This window comes from Oncorhynchus mykiss, chromosome 8 (assembly GCF_057628025.1).
Source record: "Oncorhynchus mykiss isolate SJ-2025 chromosome 8, ASM5762802v1, whole genome shotgun sequence".
Classification (NCBI taxonomy): Eukaryota; Metazoa; Chordata; class Actinopteri; order Salmoniformes; family Salmonidae; genus Oncorhynchus; species Oncorhynchus mykiss.
In genome coordinates this window covers 36,437,183-36,454,433 of record NC_143029.1, presented here as the reverse complement: position 1 = coordinate 36,454,433, position 17,251 = coordinate 36,437,183, and the positions used below count along the sequence as shown (strand labels likewise).

General features: G+C 44.7%; 1 protein-coding gene across 2 annotated transcripts in view; it reads right to left on the bottom strand.

Annotated features, from left to right (window-relative positions):
- Window positions 1–15,715, bottom strand: part of LOC110529869 (serine/threonine-protein kinase PAK 5) — a 113,353-nt gene extending 97,638 nt beyond the window's left edge. Inside the window, exon 1 of one of the 2 annotated variants that reach the window (XM_021612500.3) lies at window positions 15,452–15,715. The gene's annotated coding sequence lies outside the window, so the exon portion shown is untranslated. The remainder of the gene's footprint in view (window positions 1–15,451) is intronic. The other variant, XM_090243355.1, reaches the window with a different exon arrangement.
- Window positions 15,716–17,251: the final 1,536 nt, after the last annotated feature.

The following is a 17,251-nucleotide window of genomic DNA, read 5'->3' as shown; positions in this document are numbered from 1 at the left end:
TGGCGTATCGCTGCAGAATCCTCCTCCATGCTTCACGGCGGGAACCACACATGCGGAGATCATCCATTCACCTACTCTGCGTCTCACATAGACATGCTGTGGTAGCCATGCTGGTTAAGTCTGCCTTGAATTCTAAATAAATCACTGACAGTGTCACCAGCAACGCACCCCCAAACCATCACACCTCCTCCTCCATGCTTCACAGTGGGAACCACACATACAGAAATCATCCGTTCGCCAACTCTGCGTCTCACAGAGACACGGCGGCTATAACCAAAAATCTCACATTTGGATTCATCAGACCAAAGGACAGAGTTCCACAGGTCTAATATCCATTGCTCATGTTTCTTGGCTCAAGCAATTCTCTTATTCTTATTGGTGTCCTTTAGTAGTGGTTTCTTTGCAGCAATTCGACCATGAAGTCCTGATTCATGCAGTCTCCTCTGAACAGTTGATGTTGAGATGTGTCTGTTACTTGAACTCTGTGAAGCATTTATTTGGGCTGCAATCTAGCTCTAATTGACTCATGCTCTGCAGCAGAGGTAACTCTGGGTCTTCCTTTCCTGTGTCAGTCCTCATGAGAGCCAGTTTCATCATAGCGCTTGATGGTTATTGCGACTGCATTTGAAGAAACTTTGAAAGTTCTTGAAATTTTCCAGGATTGCCTGACCTACATGACTTAAAGTAATGATTGTTTCTCTTTGCTTATTTGAGTTGTTATTGCCATAATATGGACTTGGTCATTTACCAAATAGGACTATCTACCTTGTCCAAACACAACTGATTGGCTCAAACGCATTAAGAAGGAAAGAAATTCCACAAATTAAATTTTAACAAGGCACACCTGTTAATTGAAATTCATTCCAGGTGACTACCTCATGAAGCTGGTTGAGAGAATTCCAAGAGTGTGCAAAGCTGTCGTCAAGGCAAAGAGTGGCTAGTCTCAAATATAAAATATATTTAGATTTGTTTTACATGATTCCATTTGTGTTATTTCATACTTTCGATGTGTTCACTATTATTCTACAATGTATAACTTTTACATTTATTTATTTATTTATTTCACCTTTATTTAACCAGGTAGGCTAGTTGAGGACAAGATCTCATTTGCAACTGCGACCTGGCCAAGATAAAGCGTAGCAATTCGACACACAACAACACAGAGTTACACATGGAATACACAAAACAGTAATTACAATCTAGCAATTTAACACTGGAATGGTAGATCGGCAGAAGATGAATGTGCAGGTAGAGATACTGGGGTGCAAAGGAGCAAAATAAATAAATAAATAAATAGATACCAGTATGGGGATGAGGTAGGTAGATAGATGGGCTGTTTACAGATGGGCTATGTACAGGTGCAGTGATCTGTAAACTGCTCTGACAGCTGGTGCTTAAAGCTAGTGAGGGAGATGTGGGTCTCCAGCTTCAGAGATTTTTGCAATTCGTTCCAGTCATGGGCAGCTGAGAACTGAAAGGAAAGACGACCAAAGGAGGAATTGGCTTTGGGGGTGACCAGTGAGATATACCTGCTGGAGCGCGTGCTACGAGTGGGTGCTGCTATGGTGATCAGTGAGCTGAGATAAGGTGGGGCTTTACCTAGCAGAGACTTGAAGCCAGTGGGTTTGGCGACGAGTATGAAGCGAGGGCCAACCAACGACAGCGTACAGGTCGCAATGGTGGGTCGTGTATGGGGCTTTGGTGACAAAACGGATGGCACTGTGATAGACTGCATCCAGTTTGTTGAGTAGAGTGTTGGAGGCTATTTTATAGATGACATCACCGAAGTTGAGGATCGGTAGGATGGTCAGTTTTATGAGGGAACTCATGTTTGGCAGCATGAGTGAAGGATGCTTTGTTGCGATATAGGAAGCCGATATAGGAAGCCAATTCTAGATTTAATTTTGGATTTGAGATGCTTAATGTGAGTCTGGAAGGAGAGTTTACAGTCTAACCAGACACTCAGGTATTTGTAGTTGTCCACGTACTCTAATTCAGAGCCGTCCAGAGTAGTGATGCTGGACGGGCGAGCAGGTTCAGGCAGTGATCGATTGAATAGCATGCTCTTAGTTTTACTTGCGTTTAAGAGCAGTTGGAGGCCACGGAAGGAGAGTTGTATGGCATTAAAGCTCGTCTGGAGGTTAGTTAACACAGTGTCCAAGGAGGGGCCAGAAGTATACAGAATGGTGTCGTCTGCGTAGAGGTGGATCAGAGAATCACCAGCAGCAATAGCAACATCATTGACGTATACAGAAAATAGAGTCGGCCCGAGAATTGAACCCTGTGGCACACCCATAGAGACTGTCAGAGGTCCGGACAACAGGCCCTCCGATTTGACACAATGAACTCTATCAGAGAAATAGTTGGTAAACCAGGCGAGGCAATCATTTGAGAAACCAAGGCTGTCGAGTCTGCCAATAAGAATGTTGTGATTGACAGAGTCGAAAGCCTTGGCCAGGTCAATGAATACGGCTGCACAGTAATGTCTCTTATCGATGGTGGTTATGGTGTCGTTTAGAATCTTGAGCGTGGCTGAGGTGCACCCATGACCAGCTCTGAAACCAGATTGCATAGCGGAGAAGTTATGGTGGGATTCGAAGTGGTCAGTAATCTGTTTGTTAACTTGGTTTTCGAAGACCTTAGAAAGACAGGATAGGATAGATATAGGTCTGTAGCAGTTTGGGTCTAGAGTGTCACCCCCTTTGAAGAGGGGGATGACCGCGGAAGCTTTCCAATCTTTGGGAATCTCAGATGATACGAAAGAGAGGTTGAACAGGCTAGTAATAGGGGTTGCAACAATTTCGGCAGATAATTTTAGAAAGAGAGGGTCCAGATTGTCTAGCCCGGCTAATTTGTAGTGGTCCAGATTTTGCAACTCTTTCAGAACATCAGCTATCTGGATTTGGGTAGGAGGAGAAATGGTGGGGGCTTTGGCGGGTTGCTGTGGGGGGTGCCTGGCAGTTGACCGGGGCAGGGGTAGCCATGTGGAAAGCATGGCCAGCCGTAGAGAAATGCTTATTGAAATTCTCAATTACAGTGGATTTATCGGTGGTGACAGTGTTTCCTAGCCTCAGAGCAGTGGGCAGCTGGGAGGAGGTGCTCTTATTCTCCTTGGACTTTACAGTGTCCCAGAACTCTATGAGGGTGCCCATGTTTACTGATTTGGGGTTGTACCTGATAGGTTCATTGATAATTTGTGTGAGATTGGGGGCATCAAGCTTAGTTTGTAGGATGGCCGGGGTGTTAAGCATGTCCCAGTTTAGGTCACCTAGTAGCACGAGCTCAGAAGATAGATGGGGGGCAATCAATTCACATATGGTATCGAGGGCACAGCCGGGGGCAGAGGGAGGTCTTTGGCAAGCGGCAACAGTGAGAGACTTGTTTCTGGAAAGGTGAATTTTTAGAAGTAGAAGCTCAAATTGTTTGGGCACAGACCTGGATAGTAGGACAGAACTCTGCAGGCTATCTTTGCAGTAGATTGCAACACCGCCCCCATTGGCAGTTCTATCTTGGCGGAAAACATTATAGTTAGCAATGGAGATTTCAGGGTTTTTGGTGGTTTTCCTAAGCCAGGATTCAGACACGGCTAAGACATCTGTGTTGGCAGAGTGTGCTAAAGCAGTGAGCAGAACAAACTTAGGGAGTAGGCTTCTAATGTTAACATGCATGAAACCAAGGCTTTTACGTTTACAGAAGTCAACAAATGAGAGCACCTGGGGGTTGGGAGTGGAGCTAGCCACTGCAGGACCTGGATTAACCTCCACATCACCAGAGGAACAGAGGAGAAGTAGGATAAGGGTACGGCTAAAGACTATACGAACTGGCCGTCTAGCACGTTCGGAACAGAGAGTAAAAGGAGCAGGTTTCTGGGCACGATAGCATAGATTCAAGGCATAGTGTACAGACAAAGGTAAGGTAGGATGTGAGTACATTGGAGGTAAACCTAGGCATTGAGTAATGAAGAGAGAGATATAGTCTCTAGAGATGTTTAAACCAGGTGATGTCATCGCATATGTAGGAGGTGGAACAACATGGTTGGTTAAGGCATATTGAGCAGGGCTAGAGGCTCTACAGTGAAATAAGACAGTAATCACTAACCAGGACAGTAATGTACCGGGCAGGTAAGCTAGCAGTTATCAGGCCGGAGCCGGCAGCTAGCAGTTAGCAGGCCGGAGCCGGCAGCTAGCAGCTAGCAGTTAGCAGGCCGAGGCAAGCTAAAATAAAGAAAACCCCTGTAATGAGTAGGTGTGTCCATACTTTTGACTGGTACTGTAAGGGTTGAGATGATGCGTTTAAATCCCAGACAAAGCTACTAGCTAGCTTGTATTCCATTGAGCCCATTTCAGCCATTACCGAGGAGTGTTTGACAGGTCATTTCAAACAGTTCCGGGAAAAAACATCAGGCCCAAGCAAGAGAATGAACTTGTTGCTGGAGTCAAATGAAAGCAATCGATTCAGCAAGATGTAAGTGACAAGTTGATTTTGAACCCTTCAAACCCGGGAAATAAATGGCTCAATAAGGCCGATCCTCAGGTGGACGTTTGCTAAATCCTCAGCAGACGCTCGTCAAGGTTGACGTGGGAAGGATCTCTAGGATTGTCATGCTGTCTCCTGATATCAGGGTCTGTCTGCTAAAGCCTCTCTAATCTCTGTGTGCTGGTCTTTGTTAACAGTCTTTGTTTATAATCGCACGTCAGCTGACATTTGAACAGCATCCCTGTTTTGCTGGTGATTGCATAATGATTATAGAAGAGAGTACTATCTATTCTATTCAGACTCGGAATTAAGACCCTGTTGAAAATAACAAAAAAACATGTTAATCGTAGCATGCATGAATCAATGTATGTATCATTGTATAACTAACTATATCAAACCAGAAAGCCACCCATTCCGTTCAGTATAATTAGCTTAGCATACTGAAGGCTATCTGTCTTGTGTCACGCTGACCAGATCTATTTTTAACTAACAAATGACTCATTTATAAGTGGAATTCTAGACTCTTGCATATGGCGGCCGACACGTAGCCAACCAGCCTGTCATTTTGAGATGCTGCCAATGTTTGGGACGCTGACATGTATGCCTATAGTTATGAGATGCTGCCAATGTTTGGGATGTTATTTTGAACAAATGTGTGGCTTTTCATGAAGCCTACTGTTTCTGTAACGTTAGCACCAACCAGATGTTTCCTAAGAGGATGAGTGCAGTGTGACAGGGGCTGTGGGGTTGTCAGTGAGGTCAGGGTAAGGGATATGGTTGGCTTTGAATACTACTGTCACAGCCTGGGTCATGTAAGGTCAGTATCCACTGGGCACATGCTGGTTGAATCAACATTGTTTCCACGTCATTTCAATGAAACGATGTTGAGCCAACGTGGAATAGATGTTGAATTAACGACTGTGCCCACTGCTTAGCAGTGTGTAGTAGGTTTGTCGCAAAGCCCACATCTTCATTTGGACCATGTTGTAAAGATTAAGCATTGGTGATGTGACAGTATTACGGAGTGGTAGTAGACTGTGCATCTTCAGTCTCTTCAAGTATCTCTTCATGTCAAGAACAGGGAGAGAGAAACACAACTGAGCTGTAAGGACACAACAAATATTTCACTTCGCTGGCCTCAAATTGGATCTCAGATCAGTGTAAAATACAACACAAGACTTGATTGACCAGACAAGCCAACTATGTGCATGCTGCGTTATACACTGAGCGGAGAGTTGTAGACATCTTTTCCTACAATGTTCTCTATCATGGTATGGAGAGAGGAGGAGAGGATGGAGGAGGATGGAGGAGGATGGAGGAGAGGAGGAGGAGGAAGAAGAAGAGAAGGGGATGACTGAATGTTCTAGGGCACTGATGTCAACCTCCATCTCTCCAGAGAATTGCATGCTGCTTTTCAGTCCAACTCATTTCCCCTACTTAATTGGCCGATTGGGCTATCTATTCCATTTCTCCAATATACACCATTATCTGGGGATATTTCTTGGAACTAGTACAATGTGAAATGGAATATAAAACGTTTGTTCAAATGTATTAGCTTTGAGTTCAGCTGACTCAGTGATGGCATTGCAACGATACAAGAGGTCCCCCATGCCATACTTCTGTTCTCTAATTAACGAGTCACTTTAAATCTCCAGGATCGCAGGACATTTTTGTTTTACGTTGTTGTAAATGCTCATTAGGGTTCAGCTTGTACAGACAGCTATGTGGGGGTCATAAAACTAGAACTGGAATTGTTCTGATGTTACAGAGCTTACTCTGCTATGTTCAGACAGGACACCAAATGTGAAACGGGTAGGCCTAGACAGGAAACAGGGTGCAAAACGGTGCTGTGCATCGCAACAACCTGCATTTGTGATGCACGACCTTGGTGCATCTTGTAAAACCTTATCAGGAACTTCTATTCCGCAAGTAGGGCCTACAACACAGTGCATATCAAACAACAACATCGCACTGTATTAAACTAGACTAGGTGATAATTCACTCAGTGTTAATGTATTCATTAAAAATCAATGGAGAAAGAGAGAGAGAGAGAGCGAAAGAGACAGTTACAGAGCAAGAGAAAGAATGAGAGAGAATAAGAGAGACGTGTTCTGTGGCAAAGCAATGTCGCCATCATGGAACGCTAAATATCACAGCTATTCACCCAGGATGGTGTTTAGCGGCAGCAGATATAGCATGTCAAGACGTCTATGGTACCATCTGCTTGCCTGGGGTATATTAGGTATGGAGAGGAAAGGTAGAGAAGTCTCCCAGAGGTGAACAATAGAAACCTCTAATTACTCCTGTAAGAATGCCCAGGCATATCTTACAATAGCCTTGTGCAGACCTCCTGGCATTTAGATGTGCATAAGGCTCGGCCTACGATCCTATAGGATCCCTAATCTACTGCTACGCGAGGAGTACGCTTGAAGTTAGTTTAAAGAACAGACTTAAATGGGAAATTATAATATGTATAATAAGGCCTTTATGACCAGAGTGTAGTCAAGATGTGCCTTGACTGTGTAGCGAAGTTGGTTCAGGGATCTATTGTACGCTTGTGCATGGCCGGTTCCAGGCATAAGCATTGTAGAATAATAGTGAAGACATCAATAATATGAAATAACACATATGGAATCATGTAGTAACCAAAAAAGTGTTAAACAAATCCAAATATATTTTAGATTCTTGAAAGTAGCCATTCTTTGCCTTGATGACAGCTTTACACACTCTTGGTATTCTCTCAACCAGCTTCATGAGGTAGTCACCTGGAATGCTTCTCCAACAGTCTTGAAGGAGTTCCCACATTTGTTGGCTGCTTTTTTTATCTCTGCGGTCCAACTCATCCCAAACCATCTCAACTGGGTTGAGAGCCAGGTCATCTGATGCAGCACTCCATCACTCTCCTTCTTGGTCAAACAGCCCTTACACAGCCTGGAGGTCTGTTTTGGGTCATTGTCCTGTTGAAAAACAAATGATAGTCCCACTAAGCGCAAACTAGATGCCGTATCGCTACAGAAAGCTGTGGTAGCCATACTGGGTGTGCCTTGAATTCTAAATAGATCACAGACAATGTCACCAGCAAAGAACACCCACACCATCACACCTCCTCCTCCATGATTCACAGGGGGAACCACACATGCAGAGATCATCCATTCACCTACTCTGCATCTCACAAAGACACGGCGGTTGGAACCAAAAATCGCAAATTTGGACTCATCAGACCAAAGGACAGATTTCCACCGGTCTACTGCCTATTGCTCGTGTTTCTTGGCCCAAGTAAGTCTCTTCTTATTATTGGTGTCCGCAGTAGTGGTTTCCTTGCAGCAATTAGACCACGAAGGGCTGATTCATGCTGTCCCCTCTGAATAGTTGATGTTGAGATGTGTCTGTTGCTTGAACTCTGTGAAATATTTATTTGGGCTGCAATCTGAGGTGCAGTTAATGGCTGATTAGCCAGTTTCATCATAGCGCTTGATGGGTTTTGCGACTACACTTGAAGAAACTTTCAAAGTTCTTGAAATGTTCCGGATTGACTGACCTTCATGTCTTAAAGTAATGATGGACTGCTGTTTCTCTTAGCTTATTTGAGCTGTTCTTGCTTTAACATGGACTTGGTCTTTTACCAAATAGGGCTACCTTCTGTATACCACCCGTACCTTGTCACAACACAACTGATTGGCTCAAACGCATTAAGAAGGAAAGAAATTCCACAAATTGACTTTTAACAAGGCACACCTGTTAATTGAAGCTGGTTGAGAGAATGTCAAGAGTGTGCAAAGCTGTCATCAAGGCAAAGGGTGGCTACTTTGAAGAATCTAAAATCTGAAATATATTTTGATTTGTTTAACACTTTTTTGGTTACTACATGATTCCATATGTGTTATTTCATAGTTTTGATGTCTTCACTATTATTCTACAATGTAGAAAATAGTACAAATAAAGACAAAACCTTGAATGAGTATGTGTGTCTAAACGTTTGACTGGTACTGTTTAAACATATATACACACACAACATGACCAAAAGCATGTGGACACCTGCTCGTCAAACATCTCAACTCAAAATCATGGGCATTAATATGGAGTTGGTCCCCCCTTTGCTGCTAATAACAGACTCCACTCTTCTGGGAAGGCTTTCCACTAAATGTTGGAATATTGATGCCGGGACTTGCTTCCATTCAGCCACAAGAGCATTAATGAGGTTGGGTACTGATGTTAGGTGATAAGGCCTTGCTCGCATCCGGTGTTCGAATGGGGGGGTGGTCCCGATGTTTGGTGTATATATTAACCTCTTTTGTTAACGCTTTACTTGACACCACTAACATGTTATGACATGTCCGTGTCATAACAGCTGGCATAAATGGTCATAACCTGGAATAACCTGGAATAATATGGTCATAATCATGTCATGACCCATGTGCTTACACTGGGAAGAAGCATTATGACAACATAGTCAAATAAGCCAGGCCTATCATCTACATGTCCTTATGTCAGTCATCAGTCAAAAAAGGGTGTCTTGTTCTGCTCCTGAAATCTGCTCCTGCATTCATCCCAGTCATCAGCAACAGAGCACTGGGGTAGGTGCATGTCTGACATCAATTTGTGTGCAATTACAATGACAATTGAATATGGTCAATTTCAGAAAATGCTATATAACATAAACATACTGTTGACAAGTAGGCTGTGGTGTAATAATGGAATGTTTTGCCTTGTGTGGTAGGTTTTGTGGGTTTTGACACTCTTATGTCATAACGGGTGTAAATATATGTGTTATGACTGTGTTATGACCATATTATGACAGATTATGACAAGTTACGTCAGCTGTTATGACATGGTTATGACTCTGGGTGTCAAGTAAAGTGTTGCCTATTTTTTTTTGGGGGGGGGGGGGGGGGGGCGCAGTCGGGGCCTCAACTTACTATTGAGAGTTAGAATAGTAGAATACACCGGGTGCAATTTCGACATTTGTTTGTGTATCAGCAGTTTTTTCTTCTTATGTTGATAGTCACTCAATTAGCCATGTCAGCTAACTATTCTAAGTCATTACAAAATGTGTAGAATTGTAGGAAATTAGCTTTAAAACAGAAAAAAATGTTCTCTCTGCCCCATGGCAAAAAGAGTAGAATTGCATGAAATGTGTTAGAAAATTGCAGCATTTTCTCTCCGCACCATCGCAAAATGTACTGTGATTTTTTTTCAATTCATATGGTCAAAAATAGATTCTTAGCAAAGAGGAATTTCTTAAGCAAACATTTTGCTAGGACTGTCTGGGAGTGGTCTGAATGGAGAGGGGACTACTGAAAATGGGCTGTTATTGGCAGAGAGGTTTGGAACTCTTTCTTTCTTATTTGTCTATTAACAAATTTACCGCATGGTGATGTCACAATGGAAGGTCAAAACTCCAACCCACCAAAACAGGCTGAAATTTCAGGCGGCCTTTTCAAACAGCTCTTACACTAAAAGGACATTATCATAATGTTCACAATTTCATAGTATTTTTCCAAAGTCATAGTATGTAAATATATATAAAACACAATAAAATCACGTTTTTGACTGCACTGGGCCCTTAAAACTGCAAAATGTCCCATAGCAAGATTTGCAGACTTACAGAAAATTAACTTTAAAACTAAACATTTTCTCTCCACTTTCAATAATGTTTTTCCATGAGATGGGGGGCCCCCCAACCAAATCTCACATAGGGCCCCCAAAAGGCCTGCTGGCTTGTGTGATAAGTAACCTTGCCTGAGACTTGTGTTAGCTCCCAGAGATAATGTCTAGGGGCTAGGCTTTAGCTGAGTAGGTTAACATGGTCTTGAATGTTGCATAGTAAAACAACCTGCATTACACACCATTACTGTTTCCCTGAAAAAGATCATCATTTCAGTTTCATCTCTGTTTTACCTTTAGATTTGGGCCTAAACTTTAGAGCCCCATTCAGACTAATGGAACACAGACCAAGACCATATTTACAAAGTATTGAGTGCTGATCTAGGTTCAGCTCCCTTCTTTTTCATTATGATTTAAAAGACTAAACTGATCCTAGATCAGCACCCCTAGTCCTACGCTTTGTGAATGGCCTGGATGTTTTTTAAATCCCTGAATGGCTTTCCCAGCAGGTGTTCTTACTCTAGATTTCAAAGGTGTTTTGATTGATGAAAACACGAGGCAGCGGTCAGTTTTGTGCTTCACTGGATTTCCTATGTAACTGCTATGGAGTACTGCAGAGGCGAGACACAACATCCAGACCAATTGTCTTTTTAAACCTGCCCCTTCTAAACGGCTATCGCTTTAATAGCGATTACACTGGAATTACGCTCACACTTACTCACTCGCACGTTACCAGACGGTTTAGTGATTGGGTAGACTTGAGTGAGGCCTACACCACACATACAAACACATGTACACGCAAACACACTCTATCTCTCTCTTTCTCTCTCTCTCTCTCTTTCTCTCTCTCTCTCTCTCTCTCCCTCTCTCTCTCTCTCTCACAAGCATGCATGCACACACACACACACAGTCACACACACACACATACACACACACACACACACACACACACACACTGAAACAGTAATTCCCTAGGACAGGGAGTGAGTGGCAGAGCAGTAATGCCAGTTCAGGGCAGCAGCAGCATAGCCTGAGGGCCTCCCTTGGTATTCAGGCTCCAATAGCCCTCTCATCACTGCCCTCTGATGCTAAGCCCCCAACGCCCAGCCCACTGGCACACACTCACACACACACACACACACACTTGCTATTTTTCTCTCCAGCTTTTATCTTACTCTCAAAGACATAAACACACACACTTCCCCTCATCAGTGCACTCTGATCCCAATACAACCCCCACCGACTGAATCATTGGAGCTACAAAGACAGTAGTCTTCTCTGCCACAAATACAGTAGTGTTGAATCAAAGTAGATTGCACATATATAGGATCAGTTTACCCTCTCCCAATTATAATCTTACCCGGGGGGGGGGGGGGGGGGGGGGGGGGGGGGTAAATTGATGTCTAGAGGGAGAGGGAATAACTAGGTTACTGTTGAGTGGAGCTCTCCTCTGGCTGGCTGGCTGGCTGGCTGGGTAGAGGGACAGACATGGTCCAACCCCACGTGACATTTGCATTGCTACAGCCCCCTGAGTCATGCAGAACACACACACACACCGAGTCATGGCACACACACCGAGTCATGCAGAACACACCCACACACCGAATCATGCCATGCACCCATACCCACACACCGAGTCATGACACACACACATACCGAGTCATGACACACACACGCACACACACACACACACACACACACACACACACACACACACACACACATAGAGGGCCATGCTGAAAAAGCACAAGCACAGTGAAACACAGATATGCAAATCTGTGACCTATGAAGACGTGTCTGTCGCACTCACTCTGTCCTCTCTCACCAGACAGGCCTCTCTGCTCTTCTTCTCATCCTTCTGTCCTCTTCCTCTCTACTCCTCGGTGTTACCCTTGTCTCCTCTCTTCTTCCTCTCTCTCCCTCTCCTTTCTGCCTCCTCCCCTCTATCTGGGTCTAGTTCATTTACATGCACCTCCAATCTTTCCCTCCATCATCAGAATCGATCTCTGTCTCCCAGACACACTGGGTTCAAACTTCCAGTCTTACAGAGGCGTACACACACACACACACACACACACGCACACATACACGCGCGCACACACACACACACACACACACACACACACACATACACACACAAAATGAACCATTCAAAAAATATTCCCACGATTACTACATATGAAACAACACTGTAATCTCCCCTCCTACTGTATCAACAGTGATAAAGATGCTACAGACATACAAAGTAATTGTGAAAGAAGCAACTGGATGAGTGGTCTTTCACAACGTGAAGTCCATGAATATTTCAGAGACACATCCTTAAGGCATGCATACACCATGATAGCCTAGTATAGCCACAGGCCAAATATAGCAATTCATGTGTATTCATTTTCCAAGGCCCTATACTACCACTGCAAGACACACATAAACAGGTCTATACTATCGGCCTATGCCTACTATATTGTAGTATTAGAGTCTAATATTAGTGGAATGAGTGTTCTGATAACTTCAAAGGTTATTATTAGGGCTACTGCATGCAGAGCACCCTCTAGCTTTGATCATTATGCAAAGCTGTTGTGCTCGCTGCTGAATACATTAGCGACCGGATAACCAGCGACTGTGCATGTGTTTGTGTGTACGTTATTTTACACTACATGGCCAAAAGTGCTTATCGAACATCCCATTTCAAAATCATGGGCATTAATATGGAGTTGCTGCTATAACAGCCTCTGCTCTTCTGGGATGGCTTTCCACTAGATGTTGGAACATTGCTGTGGGCTCTGATGTTGGACAATTATGCCTGGCTCGCAGTCGGCGTTGCAATTCATCCCTAAAGTGTTCGATGGGGTTGAAGTCAGGGCTCTGTGCAGGCCAGTCAAGTTCTTCTACACCGATCTCGACAAACCATTTCTGCCCTCGCTTTGTGCACGTGGGCGTTGTCATGCTGAAACAGGAAAGGGCCTTCCCCAAACTGTTGCCACAAAGTTGGAAGCACAGAATCGTCTAGAATATCATTGTATACTGTAGCGTTAAGATTTCCCTTTACTGGAACTAAGGGGCCTAGCCCGAACCATGAAAAACAGCCCCAGACCATTAGTCCTCCACCACCAAACTTTATAGTTGGCACTATGAATTGGGGCAGGTGGCGTTCTCCTGGAATCCAACAAACCAAGATTTGTCCAACGGACTGCAAGATGGTGAAGTGGGATTCATCACTCCAGAGAACGTGTTACCACTGCTCTAGAGTCCAACCGACGCTTGGCATTGCGCATGGTGATCTTAGGCTTGTGAGCGGTTGCTCGGCCATGGAAACCCGTTTCATGAAGCTCCCTGCGAACAGTTCTTGTACTGACGTTGCTTCCAGAGGCCCTTTGGAACTCGGTAGTGAGAGTTGCAACCAAAGAAGGACCATTTTTACGCGTTATGCGCTTCAGCAGTCGACGGTCCTGTTCTGTGAGCTTATGTGGCCTACCACTTCACGGCTGAGCCGTTGTTGCTCCTAGACATTTCCACTTCCCAATAACAGCGCTTACTGTTGACCGAGCAGCTTTAGCAGGGCAGAAATGTGATGAACTGACTTGTTGTAAAGGTGGCCTCCTATGATAGTGGCACGTTGAAAGTCACTGAGCGCTTTAGTAAGGCAATTATTTTATTTATTTATTTTTGTGTTTCACTCCCTCTTGTCTCATCGCTGCAGCTCCCCAACGGGCTCGGGAGAGGTGAAGGTCGAGTCGTGCTTTCTCCGAAACATGACCCGCCAAACCGCGCTTCTTAACACCCGCCTGCTTAACCTGTAAGCCAGCTGCACCAATGTGTCGGAGGAAACACACTTCAACTGATGACCGAAGTCAGCCTGCAGGCACCTGGCCCACCACAAAGAGTTGCTTCAGCGCCCTCCCCTCCCCTAACCTAACCCAACTTTGCGCCGCCTTATGGGACTCCCCGTCACGGCCGGTTGTGACACAGCCTGGGATCGAACCCAGGTCTGTAGCGATGCAGTGCTTTAGACCACTGCACCACTCGAGAGGCCCTCAGTAAGGCCAATCTACTGCCAATGTTTGTCTACGGAGATTGCATGGCTGTGTGCTCGATTTTACACACTTGTCAGCAACGGGTGTGGCATATCTAGCCGAATCCACTAACTTGAAGGGTTGTCAACATATTTTTGTATATATAGCGCGAGTGGCCCAGCCTGGGGTCTCTGCTCCAGCTAATCTGAAGGAGAAAGAAACGCACACCTGTTCAGGCGAGGTGCTGGCTAGCGGAGTAGAACACTTGAAAAATAAAAGAGAGCCGCACAATCTAGGAGGTCAGATGCCTCTGCCCCGGGTTGCCATAGGGATCCTTGTCTGAGTGTTGGGGACAGTTGGACAGGGACAGGGATGGGTACAGAAAGAGAGAATGGTGCCACTGTAGTAGTAGTGTTATTGAATCAAGGCCTTCTCCTGAAGATGAGGCACATGACATCAGTTTAAAACAGTCACACCAAAATAGCTGCATGAACACATACATATCTACACACTAAAACTGGTCAAATATATAAAAAGGACTATTACAATGTAATTACATTATTATTATTATTATTATTTAGGCCTACCTGTCATTGATTTGCAACATTACTATGTGCCAATGACACTCAAGAGGAATAGGCTGCGTTCGGTTCCTATGTAAATTAGCCTTCTATCCAGTTCTTTATAGCAGGATTAGGCTAAGAGCTAGACCCCAGCAGCATACCACTTTTAATTCTCCCTCCAATCACCTTCTAATCCTGGAGAAACATTGAACTCACCATCTGTTCAACCAAACCGCCTACTGTAGCCTGCTGTACTCTCATCTCCGTCACCACAATCATCATACATAGCCTACACGGTCCGTCGGGTGAAATGACATCCTTAATGGCATCAAGGATCATGTCAAACACTGCTTATGAATATGACCCCCTGGCAACAAACACACATCCGCGTTCGTTAAGACTCCATTGATTGAACGCTTCACCACAAATGCAGCCACTGACCATCGTCTATTTAGGCTACACAATGCAGACAGCATTTCGCAGCGAGGTGCGCACCCCGTTTCAACACCAAGGACAGCGGTTGTAGCACGTATTCAACCCCACAGACTGTAGCCATGATACAGTAACATACGCTCGCTCCCAACGACATATGTAGACTATTCCCAACTGGCTTGTAGAGAAGAACAAACGGCTATCAATGCCCGTGGTGTTTAACTGTAGAACTATCAGCCTAGGTTATTAACTGGGAGGAACGGAGCTAACCCTTATTTCGCTATTAAAGAGAGCGGTTTTCTGCATGACATATTTCACAAAATGGCACATCGCAGAGCGCTTCTCGAATACTAGAACTGCACCTACCTGCTGTCTTGAGGTTGACCCGCTCACATGTCCCGCCGCTGTATTTGGTCTAGTTATTAGGATTATTATGGTGGGTACCGTTATGTGGCTGTCAGCGCCATGTTAATGTCTCTCGGTGGTGCTACTGAGCTGCGCCGTACGATACGGTATGGAGCAACCGCTGTGTGCAGGCTTACATCCGGGGTGTTGTGGAGAGGAGAGGAGTGGGGCTTGGAGCGATCGTCAGAAATTAGAGCACCTGTATTTCTAGAGTGGCCCGCGGTCGGACGTTGGAAGAGGATTCGGCCGGGAAATATTAGGGGGGTAGTACAAATTGAATTTAAAATAAATAATGTAGCCTGGGTTATTATTTCGTTTTCAGTGTAACAGTAAGACGTGGTCGCAGTATAGTCAATGCAACGCCCTCTTTAACATTTGAGATGATTGAATGACAGTGAAGGGCTGTAGGTGAAACGTGCAGCAACAGTGACACATATTATTAAAGGCCTATAGGCTAATGAAGCCGACGTGTTTGTATGTTTATTTATTGAGAGCTATAATCGGTAACATGACTATGCAACGTTGCAGCTGTTCATGGCATTCACATGCAGTTCCAAAAGACTTCTATGATAAATAGGCTAAAATGGGAATAAGCGACAGCCAGTGAGAGTTATGATCAAAATGTGCAACATCACGGAAAATAACATTGAAAAAGGGGGAAAAAGTTAAAAGCGGTCCATCAATGACGTATACAGGCTTGAGTGTGAACAGTGACGACACTAATGGTGTTTTGCTTTGATGTGGCGCGGCTGGCAACGTGCACGCTTGCGCATCACTGGGGCAAAGACAGTGATGTTCACGGAGTTGGCTTTACATCGAGTTGTTATAAATCTGAGGATGAGCACAAAACAATGCAGCACATTGATCTGATATAACCCCGGCTTTTAATAACAGGACTGGATTAAATACTTCTTATGTCCAGATAGTTTGACGATAGGGACTTTGAAAGTCGTCAACAGTGGTCACATTATAGTCTGTTTACAACTCGACTTGTTATCATACTATCAGTGAGGTGGAGGGATTGATTATTAGTCCAGATAGGCAGTGCTTAACCGGACTGATAATTGGGCTAAATATAATATATATTGATCATATTCTAACTGTGGGACTCAGTAAGCTGAACAAGACCTCTGCTACTGTAAAGTGTGACATCCCTGCTAGTTGACAGTGTCAGGCCTTACATTGATCTCAGCCTGTGTTGGCATGCAGTTAGGGGCTGTCCCAGTGTCTGAGGAGACAAGTGCAGGCCACCCACTTTGGAGGCACCTCAGGCCTTTGAGGGGGGGGTTGTGCATGCAGGTGTGCGTGTGTGAGACAGCATCATCCTCCCACTTTCCTCGCTTTCCTACTCTCCCTCCTTTCGCTCTTCTCCTCCCCACCCCTCCTAATCCTCTCCACAGCTCTCTCTCAGGGAATGTGAGCCCCTGTCCGTGTACAGTGTCCACCACTCAACCACGTCATCCTTCCTGTCTCTAGCTCAGGCCTATGTCAGGCAGTGGCTAGCACACTTGGTATGGCTCTTCAGCATCACCCTCAAATAGCTGCAGAGGGAACCATTTCTATTGGCTGGGAGAGGAGAGGGAATTCCCACAACAGAGAACATGGCAAGTAAAACAGTGCTAGTAAAATAACCTCAAATACACTGGCAGGGGAGGACTGGGACCAGAAATCGTCTCTGGCATTTCGGTCAACCTGGACCATTTCGAGGCCCCCATTATTAGCCAGATAAATATAATTTTGAGCAAAGAAACAAACAAGTTA